Raw genomic sequence first — 11656 nt, forward strand, 5'->3', positions numbered from 1 at the left:
CAAGGATATGCTTCTGGCTTCACATACTCACTGTTAGACAGGATTTTTAGTTTTGGTCCTCTAGGTGTAACTTTTTTCTTTTTAGCAATTTTTGGTACTTTGATTTTTCTAGCAGCAGTGTTGGATGAAAAATAAAAGTGGGGGAAAGAGGCACTAGACAGATAAAGAAAGTCCACTAGATTATGAGAGGAATAAATCATTAGGGTAATTTAAGGCTCTTGTTTCAATGTGACCTTTAAACTGGCTTTAATTCTGAAATGTTACTTAACACCATTCTTTAAATATGAATCAATTCAACAGTTTTAATACTAGAAGTATTTTATCTTAAGTTAGTATTAAATCCTAAGGATTTTATGTAAGGTTTTTTGTAACCTAGTTAATTTTATCATAAAAATTGCCTACATTTTAACTTCTTATCCACATGAGCGCAAGGTCTTGTGTACAAAAACACTGATTCATATTGGATCCTCACGTATACCATCTTCTGGTATAATATGGTTGGGAAGGATCATTTGTTTTATTCTTTAGCACTACCTTTTGCAGGGTTGTTGTTTTTTTTTTAAATCTTCAGTTTCCATTTCTGTGCTTATTTTGGTGGGAAGTACATTGTCTTTTGCACTGTGTAAAACTTAATGGGAAGGCTAATTTCACTGGGTCTGTAAGCACTTGCATTGCTTTCTCACTTCTCAAGTTGGACACTTTATTTTTCTAACTCTAAATGGAAAGGGGTCATTGTACCTATTTAATCATTTCTCAACAGGTTTACATCAAGGATTTTTAATTTAACAGCATCCCAGTTAATTGAGCTTACACTATTTAAAAATTTATTACAGATTAAATGTAGGGCTTTTAAAAAAACAGCCCCATGTACAGTTACATAAAATATATTATGGCTGAAATAGTATCTGTGATTATATGGAAAATCACTGTTAAATGAAGGATTTTACTGCTATTTTTACCTTTTTTTAAAAAATGCATTTCATAGTTCAGGCTTTTCATTGTGCATAGTAATTTTTCTAGTGTCTGACAGGTTTACTTTGCATAAACAGAAATAAAACTACTTCTTTTCAATAATGAAAATTTTTTGCAGGACTACTTTGCAGGAGATGGGAGCTTTTCAGTAATTTTAACTTTCAAATTAATACACATTTTCATTTACAGATTCAGCAAAGACAAGACTAATGAATTTATTTACAGTTGATCATCTGTCTCTAATGGACCATATAATTCATACTCTTAAGAAGATACACCATTAAAACAAGTCATAACACTTTATTTTTTTACAAAGTTATCCCTAGTCACCTTGGTTCTCCTCACCCTTTCTCTGTCCCCTTCCTATTTCCCCTCACTCCTAGTTCACCTGCAAGAATGTTAATTCTTTACTGCTGTCTTTTCCTTGATGTTCTTCTCATCTCTGTCCAAAACTTTCTCTTTCTGCCTGTCTGACAGTTGTAGTACCCATCTCTCAGAATCATTCTCTATTCCGGTTCCCTAATACAATGTTTTGGTCGCCTGTATTGAAAGTAAATTATACTGCTGCGTCTTTCCTACAGATGTTAGTTGTAAATGTTTGAACATAAACAGCTGCCACCCAAAGGAGAGGTCATTTTTTAGAGGTTTCACACTTTAGGATGTGTTGAACATTCCAAAGATGGGGAGAAAATATTACTTAACCATTTTGTTTCACAGCTCTTTTCCACTTAGGGGAGTGACAGCCATTTCCAGATATGCTCTAGCTTCTGTGGCATACCAGGAGATTTAAGACTAATTACTAACTTTTTTCCTACCCTTTACTTTTGCAGGAGTTCTATTCTTGAATTCAGTGATAGTAATAGTACTTTATCATTGCCACTTAGAAGTAATGAGCACCTGTCAACACAATTCTACCTCTATTACTATTACTGAATGTGATCCTTCCTAACCTATAAACTCTTAAGTGCTGGATATTGGGTATATTGAAACTCTAATTTAAAATGTACTGTTCTAATCTGGATTATGAAGCTTGTGTTTATTAGGAGTTCAGAATATAAATTCAAGAGGCGACTGTATCATGATACTGACTCCACTGTGGGTTCATCTGCTTCATGTTTTCTACTGCATCCTCTACACACATTATTTTACTTCTCATTTCTTAAGTGTTATATGCCTGATTATACCAAGTCCTTCCATTTGCATTAGATACCGTTCCGTGGTATATGCTAGGTGTGAATGTAAAAATGAAAACACAGAAATAATGTACAAGTTCCTTGTATGTGATTCCATACTTCAAATGTCAGAATGTATTTAAGTGTATTTATTGTAACTAAATGGTGTCAATAAAATATTTTTTCCTTTTCTTTGTAGCATATTGCCTTTGTATCTTGTTCGTATGCACCACATGAACATCACATTTGTCACTAATTACAAATATCATGTATCATTATTATTTCTTGGTAGCACCCACAGATGACCAATCACACGGCAGGGTCTCTTTTTCTAGGCACTGCAAATGAGTAGAACAAAAAGACAATCCATAACCCAGAGAGAGGCTGCAATTTAGTTTATTTTTTTAAGACCCCACAGGTGAATAAGCAGACAAAAGGGGATGGGGGCAGGTAACAGTAAAGATATGGCTTTTTGCATAAGTTAGTAATCTAAATGTCAAACAGTTATATATTAAATTAAATTATAAATTAATGGAGATATCCTATCTCCTAGAACTGGAAGGAACCTTGAAAGGTCATTTAGTCCAGCCCCCTTGCAGGCCCAAGTACTGATTTTGCCCCAGATCCTTAAGTGGCCCCCTCAAGGATTAAACTCACAACCCTGGGTTTAGCAGGCCAATGCTCAAACTACTGAGCTATCCCACCCCCACTGAGGGCTAGGCAAGTATTCCTTATTAACCTGAATATAGCTCTGTTACCATGAATCCAAATATGCAGGGCTTGGAGGGCATGACATTAAAATTGTAAGAGCTAGAGAACCTGTTACTTCCCTGACTCTGAACCTTGCCTGTCCTCAGCCTCTGGCATATTGAACTTTGAAAGGGTTTGCAATGTTAGAATAAGTCCCAGATAGATGGGTTAAGCCTCATCTATACGTAAAACTATTTCCTGTATAGCTACACTAGCATAACTGTCCTCGTATAGACAGTTTATGCCAGCAAAAAAGTGTTTCTGCCAGCATAGCTTATACTGGGTTAGCGAGTGAAATAAGCTATACTGGCAAAAAGTACTTTTTTACACCCCTCTCCCCCACATACAGTTGTATCTACATTAGGGCTTTTGCAGGAATAGCCATGTGTCTGTCAAACTAACCAGAAACTCAAACCCATAACTGACATACCAGTAGCTATGCCAGCATAACCTATAAGTGTAGACCTGGCCTAGAGGGCAGGTGATGCAGTCATAGGCAAGTGCTAAGTTTCCAACTTAAGTAAGGTACATTTTCCTTCTATTAAGGAGTGCTACATAGGAATTACCATACTACATAAAAATATAAGAATGGCCAGACTAGGTCAGACCAATGGTCCATCTAGCCCAATATCCTGTCTTCTGACAATGGCCGGTACCAGGTGCTTCAGAAGGAATGAACGGAACGGGCAATCATTGAGCGATCCAGCCTTTGTCAACCACTCTCTGCTTCTGACACAGAGGCTAGGACACCTAGAGCAGTGGGTCTCAAACTTTTGCATTGCTGACCCCTTTCACACAGCAAGCCTCTGAGTGCGACCCCTCCCTTATAAATTCAAATTTAACACTATTATAAATGCTGGAGCAGAAGCAGTATTTAGGGTCGGAGGCTGACAGCTGGTGACCACCCATGTAATAACCTCATGACCCACAGTTTGAGAACCCCTGACCTAGAGCATGGTGTTGTATCCCTGCCCTTCTTGGCTAATAGCCATATGACGGACCTATCCTCCATTCACTTATCTAATTCTTTTTTGAACACTTATAATTTTGGCCTTCTCAACATCCTCTGGCAATGAGTTCCACAGATTGACTATGCATCATGTAAAAAACTACTTACTCATGTTTGTTTTAAACCTGCTGCCTATTAATTTCATTGGGTGACCCCTGATTCTTTTGTTATATGAAGGAGTAAATAACACTTCCTTATTCACTTTCTCCACACCAGTCATAATTGTATAGCCCTCTATCATATCTCTTCTTAGTTGCCTCTTTTCTAAGATGAAAAATCAATCTTTTTAATCTCTCCTCATACAGAAGCTGTTCCATACCCCTAATCATTTTTGTTGCTCTTTACCAATTCCAATATATCTTTTTGAGATGGCATGACTGGAACTGCACACAGTATTCAAGGTGTGGACATACCTTAGATCAGATCCAAGGCCCATGTAGTCTAGTCTCCTGCTTCCAACAGTGCCCAGTTTCAGAGGAAGAGAGGAAGAACACCACAATAGGCAGATTTATGGTAATCGGCCTCTCACATTAGGTCTCATCCTGATCTCTAATAGATCGGCTTAAACCCTGAAGCATGAGATATAATATCCCTTGCAAAATGTGTTGTCATTAATTATGATTATTCTCTATATTCTTGCTATCCACATAAGTGTCCAATTCCCTTGATTTGCTAAATTCTTGGCTTCAACTTCCGGTGGCAATGGGTTTCACAGTCTAGTTACACATTTTTTTAAAAATATTTCATTTTATCAGTTTGGAGCGTATATTTTGAAACACCAGAGCTTTGCATGACACTTTACAGGTAGATTAAAATAAATATGCTCCCTATGACAAATGTATTCCATTTTCTTGTGCAACTTTATGGCTATCCCCTCCATTTAAGATGTGCATCTATGTATTGTAGCCCATCTGGTAGGTAGAGGCATATGTTGGGGGCCTTGCAGGTCAGTTTTCCATTGGAGGAGAAATCACTGATGCGGTGTCTGGATATTGTCTAAAGTGTAACATCATTTCAGATCATCTACGCCAGCCCTGAAACAGAGATGGCAATCCCCTCTTTCAGGAATCTGAGCCCATGCCAGTACCCGATTCCCAGGAGCTCCACCAGCTTTTCTGCCATCCTAGGTGGCGGAAGGTCCCGCCCCGAAATGCTGCCCCCCACAGAGGCGGTGGAAGGTCCTGCGGCCAAAATACCACCGCGGTCGCCGCCCCCCAAATTGTAGCGCCCTAGGTGACCACCAGCCCTGCCGATTCCCAGGAAGCAACTCTGCCCCCAGAATTCACTGGAAAAATCCCTTCTTGTTTGCCACAGCTCCTCCAGAAGGAAACCACATCACAAAATATAAGCATTTCTTCAACGCAGCTGCTTCAGTGCTGGCATGCTAAGAAAATGGTAAAACTATGCACCAGCTGGTCTCTCCTGCCATCACATTGTAGAAAGTGCACTGGTGGCACTAACCAGAAATGCAAGTTCAGCACGTGTCCCCAGTGGATTCGTGATACTTGTTTGGTGACATCCATGCCAACACAGAGGGCCTACACACCATCTGCACTAAAGAGTAGACTTGGTCGAAAGGTTGTTACCATTTTTAAATTCGGAAGCATTGCGTTCTGATAAAACAAAACATTGACAAACTTTTTATTTTTCTGTTTCTTTCATTAAAAGCGAATGGAAAATTAAAGCAAAAAACATCCCGCAGCTCTACTTAGTGCCACTTCAGTCCTTCCTGCGCTATGCTGTAGTCCAGGGGTTCTCAAACTGGGGGTTGGGACCCCTCAGGGCATGTCAATGTTATTACATGGGGGGTTGTGAGCTGTCAGCCTCCACCCCAACCCTCGCTTTGCCTCCAGCATTTATAATGGTGTTAAATATAGAAAAAAGTGATTTTAATTTATAAGGGGGGGGGTCACACTCAGGGCTTGCTATGTGAAAGGGGTCACCAGTACAAACGTTTGAGAACCACTGTTGTAGGTCTTCCATGGTACAGAGGGCCTGGTGGATCACCTCTGTTCTGGAATGAATTTCAGCCCCTTTGTCCCAAATTCATTATCTCCCTGGCCTAATCCTTTGTTTGCTCTATGCCACGTCCCATCATGGGCTGTTGTCACTTTTGCTGGTCTTTACCCTAGAATAGGAGCTCCTTAGGGCAGGGATCTTATGTGAAATCTTGGCTTCATTGAAGTCAATGGGAGTTTTGCTATTGACTTCAATGGAGCCAGGATTTCATCCTATGTCTTGTTTTTAAATCTGCCTAAAAAGTGTCATGCGCAATTACAGTGCTGTGCAAATATATATATTAATTTTGCCTTTAGGTGCTGGACATCTCAGCAGAACTCAGTAAAGAGCATCCTAGCACTTTCCTTAGACCTAATGCCAGATTAGAATTTTGAGCCTAAAAAAAGGCAGTGAAAACTGAATCATAGCTCAGCTGAATGAGAGGATAAGTCCTTTATATGAACTCTGATGCAGAGATTGCAAAGAGGCCAGTTCATGGCAAAGTGAAGCTTGACTTCTGGTTCCTAACACTCAACCTTCCTGGTTGCAAGAGGTTTGTTTTCATTCCCTGTAGCCAGAAAAATGCAACTATCAAATTAAAATATGAGGATTTTTCTTGGGCCTTCCCCACATGACCCTTAATCAGTGATATCCAGAATGAGAACATGCTTCCCCTTGTATGAGTGGGGGTGGGGAGGTAATCATTGCTCATCAGTTAGACCCTCAATCACTGAGCTTCGAACAGCTGGTGGTACATAACCCTCATCTTCATTTAACATTTGTAGTACCCTTTCTCTTAGCTGTCTCCATTTCCATGTTTTTTTCTCATACATTTTTATGAAGAATTTATGGGGGGAAATGGTAGCGTGAGTATGTGAAAATTATAACAGCTAAAAGGCTATCACAGTTGTAAATGAGGCTGAATGGTTATATGCCAGCAGCTGTTTATAGTTCAGTGATTGAGTCTAATTGACAAGAAGTAATTACCTCCTCTCTAAAAGGTGAAATGGGTTCTCAGACTGTGAATACTACTGATGAAGGGGGTTGTGCCGGGAGAGGGTTAGAATGTAGGAAGGATCCATTCTAATATTTTATGCCTACAATCTTAGCGGTCTAAACAGACTAAAATCAATAAAATAAATTCTAGTTTTGCTTGTATGTGATGTTCCTCTTCAATGACTCAGCACAACTCACTGGGCTTGGTGTTTCCAGGGAGTTTCAAAACCCAGGACAAATGGTTTACTAGGCAATTCCTTCTCTTTTGGGTATGGGCTTAGAGCCAAAACACTTCCCTTGTTGCTGATTGAAAATGGGGATAGGTCTCTTAGTTAGTCCTTTTTGTTTCGGTGAGTGGAAATTTACATAATTTATTGCAAGGGGTTCTATGTGCTTTTGGGGGCGAAGAGCACCTTTTCTGTTCCATAGTAATACTCACTGTATGAGTGTGCACAAATTGGATATTGTGGATACCCAGGGCTAAGCCTATGCATGCACAGGGTCTCCAAACTCTGCACATGTGCAATACTTGTATGTGCAACAATGTACGCACAAGCCAAGAATCGTCTTTTTAAAAACTTCTGGGGATTCTAAAATCCAGTTTACAAGAAATCTGAACCTGGACATGTCCTTCTAGCTCAGTATGAAAATACTCAGATGCCCCAAGTGCTCACGTGTATTTCCAGCAGGACCCACCACTGAGAACAGCTTTCATTTCTGAGCAGTTGCCTTGATAGGGCCTGAGTAGAACGGCTGTCTCTGAAATAAATGGGGCTAAAACCTAGGCCTGGGGGTCATCACTTTCAAGGATCCTAATCCCTGCCTATGTTCCTCCTCATCTCTTTCCATCACCCTACCCCTTTTTGGTCTGCCCCACCACTGGACTAAGTACACACCAGTATGTCTGCCTCCCAGTCTTGCTTCTGGGGCTTCATGCTGTCCCCCTCTGCAGTATACATGAACTGCACCTTCTTCCCTTCCTTCCTCCCTGACATCTCATCTTCATGTAATATTGAAGATGCAAGCATTGTGGAGCTAACAGAACATGCTTATCTTCATTATTATTTGCAATCTGGTATTATTCAGAACTTGGGCCCTAGTATGCTACACACTGTGCAGAGAAAAACAAAACTTATCTAATTCAAGATAAGACACTCTAAGTTGGAGGGTGGGAGAGGGTTATCAAACAGGGCAACAGTAATAGGAACATGTGGTTACTCAGCTCTGTCCCTGGCTCAGTTGTTCCTAGCAATACTTTTTTTTTTAATTATAGGATTTAACTAAACTAATGAATAAAATACAAAGCCCAGTGATCACCCAACATGACAGCAGGTGGCACCACACACCCAAACTGAGCTACCTGAGTGCCATACTCAAAGACAGTGAGGCGACAACTGCCAATTTCCCAGCTCCTCCACCCTGTGCCCTTGCTGGAATATAAACCCAAGATTGTACTGTCTTGCCCTGCCCAGGGCTCTGTGCAATGTAAGCTCATAAAATTCGCCCCTCCCTCAATGTGAAGAGGAATATGCAACAAACTTGTGTTAACTAAGCTGAGATTTTTCCCCCAGGACACTTCAGTGAAAGGCACAGTGGGTTAGATTGAAACATAAAACAAGTTTATTAACTACAAAAAGCTAGATTGTAAATGATTAAAAGTGATCGCAAACAGATCAAAGCAGATTACCTAGCAAATAAAGAAAACCACGAACTAAGCCTAAAATACCAGAAAGATAGGGTATGAATGAGAAGTTTCTCACCCTGGCTGATGATACAAGCAGGCTTGCAGATTCTTAAGGGACAAGCTGCATTTGATCCCCTCCCGCATTCCTAATCTTTTTCTTTAGGAGCTTCTCTCAGGTGTTGAGTTGTGGGGGAGTGAAGAACAACCGATGATGTCACTCCCGGCTTGATATAGCTTTTCCATAGGGCGGGACCCCTTTTTTCAAACTTGGTTCCCAGACCAGTTTGAGAAAAAATACAGGTACCCAAGATGGAGTCTGGAGTCATGTAGTCTGGTCACGTGCTCTTGCAGAGTCATAACAGCCATTACTCATAGGCTGGCCGAAAGGGTTACAGGAAGGCTAAACTATTCTACAGCCCATTGTCTTTGCTGATGAGTCATTAGCACTGTCTGTCTTCATTGTTGTACCTGAAAGGTTGGCTTTGGGTGTTTTCCGGAGTAAGCCCATTTGAAATTCAGATCCATAGTCATTATTTATAACTTCAGATACAAAAATGATATGTGCATACAAATAGGATAATCATATTCAGCAAATCATAATTTTTCCAATGACACCTTACATGACCCATTGTGTACAAAATCATAGAATCATAGAATCATAGAATATCAGAGTTGGAAGGGACCTCAAGAGGTCATCTAGTCCAACCCCCTGCTCAAAGCAGGACCAATTCCCAGCTAAATCATCCCAGCCAGAGCTTTGTCAAGCCGGGCCTTAAAAACCTCCAAGGAAGGAGACTCCACCACCTCCCTAGGTAACGCATTCCAGTGTTTCACCACCCTCCTAGTGAAATAGTTTTTCCTGATATCCAACCTGGACCTCCCCCACCGCAACTTGAGACCATTGCTCCTTGTTCTGTCATCTGCCACCACTGAGAACAGCCGAGCTCCATCCTCTTTGGAACCCCCCTTCAGGTAGTTGAAGGCTGCTATCAAATCCCCCCTCATTCTTCTCTTCTGGAGACTAAACAATCCCAGTTCTCTCAGCCTCTCCTCATAAGTCATATGCTCCAGACCCCTAATCATTTTTGTTGCCCTCCGCTGGACTCTTTCCAATTTTTCCACATCCTTCTTGTAGTGTGGGGCCCAAAACTGGACACAGTATTCCAGATGAGGCCTCACCAATGTCGAATAAAGGGGAACGATCACGTTCCTCGATCTGCTGGCAATGCCCCTACTTATACAGCCCAAAATGCCGTTAGCCTTCTTGGCAACAAGAGCACACTGTTGACTCATATCCAGCTTCTCGTCCACTGTGACCCCTAGGTCCTTTTCAGCAGAACTGCTACCTAGCCATTCGGTCCCTAGTCTGTAGCAGTGCATGGGATTCTTCCGTCCTAAGTGCAGGACTCTGCACTTGTCCTTGTTGAACCTCATCAGGTTTTTTTCTGCCCAATCCTCTAATTTGTCTAGGTCCCTCTGTATCCGATCCCTACCCTCTAGTGTATCTACCACGCCTCCTAGTTTAGTGTCATCTGCAAACTTGCTGAGAGTGCAGTCCACACCATCCTCCAGATCATTAATAAAGATATTAAACAAAACCGGCCCCAGGACCGACCCTTGGGGCACTCCACTTGAAACCGGCTGCCAAATAGACATGGAGCCATTGATCACTACCCGTTGAGCCCGACGATCTAGCCAGCTTTCTATCCACCTTACAGTCCATTCATCCAGCCCATACTTCTTTAACTTGGTGGCAAGAATACTGTGGGAGACAGTATCAAAAGCTTTGCTAAAGTCAAGAAATAACACATCCACTGCTTTCCCCTCATCCACAGAGCCAGTTATCTCATCATAGAAGGAATTAGGTTAGTCAGGCACGACTTCCCCTTCGTGAATCCATGCTGACTGTTCCTGATCACTTTCCTTTCCTCTAAATGTTTCATAATTGATTCCTTGAGGACCTGCTCCATAATTTTTCCAGGGACTGAGGTGAGGCTGACTGGCCTGTAGTTCCCCGGATCCTCCTTCTTCCCTTTTTTAAAGATGGGCACTACATTAGCCTTTTTCCAGTCATCTGGGACCTCCCCCGATCGCCATGAGTTTTCAAAAATAATGGCTAATGGCTCTGCAATCTCACCCGCCAACTCCTTTAGCACCCTCGGATGCAGCGCATCCGGCCCCATGGACTTGTGCACGTCCAGTTTTTCTAAATAGTCCCGAACCACTTCTTTCTCCACAGAGGGCTGGTCACCTTCTCCCCATGCTGTACTGCCCAGTGCAGCAATCTGGGAGCTGACCTTGTGCGTGAAGACAGAGGCAAAAAAAATCATTGAGTACATTAGCTTTTTCCACATCCTCGGTCACTAGGTTGCCTCCCTCATTCAGTAAGGGGCCCACACTTTCCTTGATTTTCTTCTTGTTGCTAACATACCTGAAGAAACCCTTCTTGTTACTCTTAACATCTCTTGCTAACTGCAACTCCAAGTGTGATTTGGCCTTCCTGATTTCACTCCTGCACGCCTGAGCAATATTTTTATACTCCTCCCTGGTCATTTGTCCAATCTTCCACTTCTTATAAGCCTCTTTTTTGCGTTTAAGATCAGCAAGGATTTCACTGTTTAGCCAAGCTGGTCGCCTGCCATATTTACTATTCTTTCTACACATCGGGATGGTTTGTTCCTGCAACCTCAATAAGGATTCTTTAAAATACAGCCAGCTCTCCTGGACCCCTTTGCCCTTCATGTTATTCTCCCAGGGGATCCTGCCCATCTGTTCCCTGAGGGAGTCAAAGTCTGCTTTTCTGAAGTCCAGGGTCCATATTCTGCTGCTCTCCTTTCTTCCTTGTGTCAGGATCCTGAACTCGACCATCTCATGGTCACTGCCTCCCAGGTTCCCATCCACTTTTGCTTCCCCTAATGCATCATAATTATGCCATAATCATATCATAATAACATCACTATGATAAATATAGGGTGTAGAGACACATGAGGTTCTCCTGATTAAGGTACACAGAGCTTGTATTAAACTGTTACATTAATTTTAATGAAACATTCTATAACGGAGTCCAACAGCAAC

Source organism: Chrysemys picta, chromosome 2, assembly GCF_011386835.1.
Source record: "Chrysemys picta bellii isolate R12L10 chromosome 2, ASM1138683v2, whole genome shotgun sequence".
In the NCBI taxonomy this organism is placed as follows: Eukaryota; Metazoa; Chordata; order Testudines; family Emydidae; genus Chrysemys; species Chrysemys picta.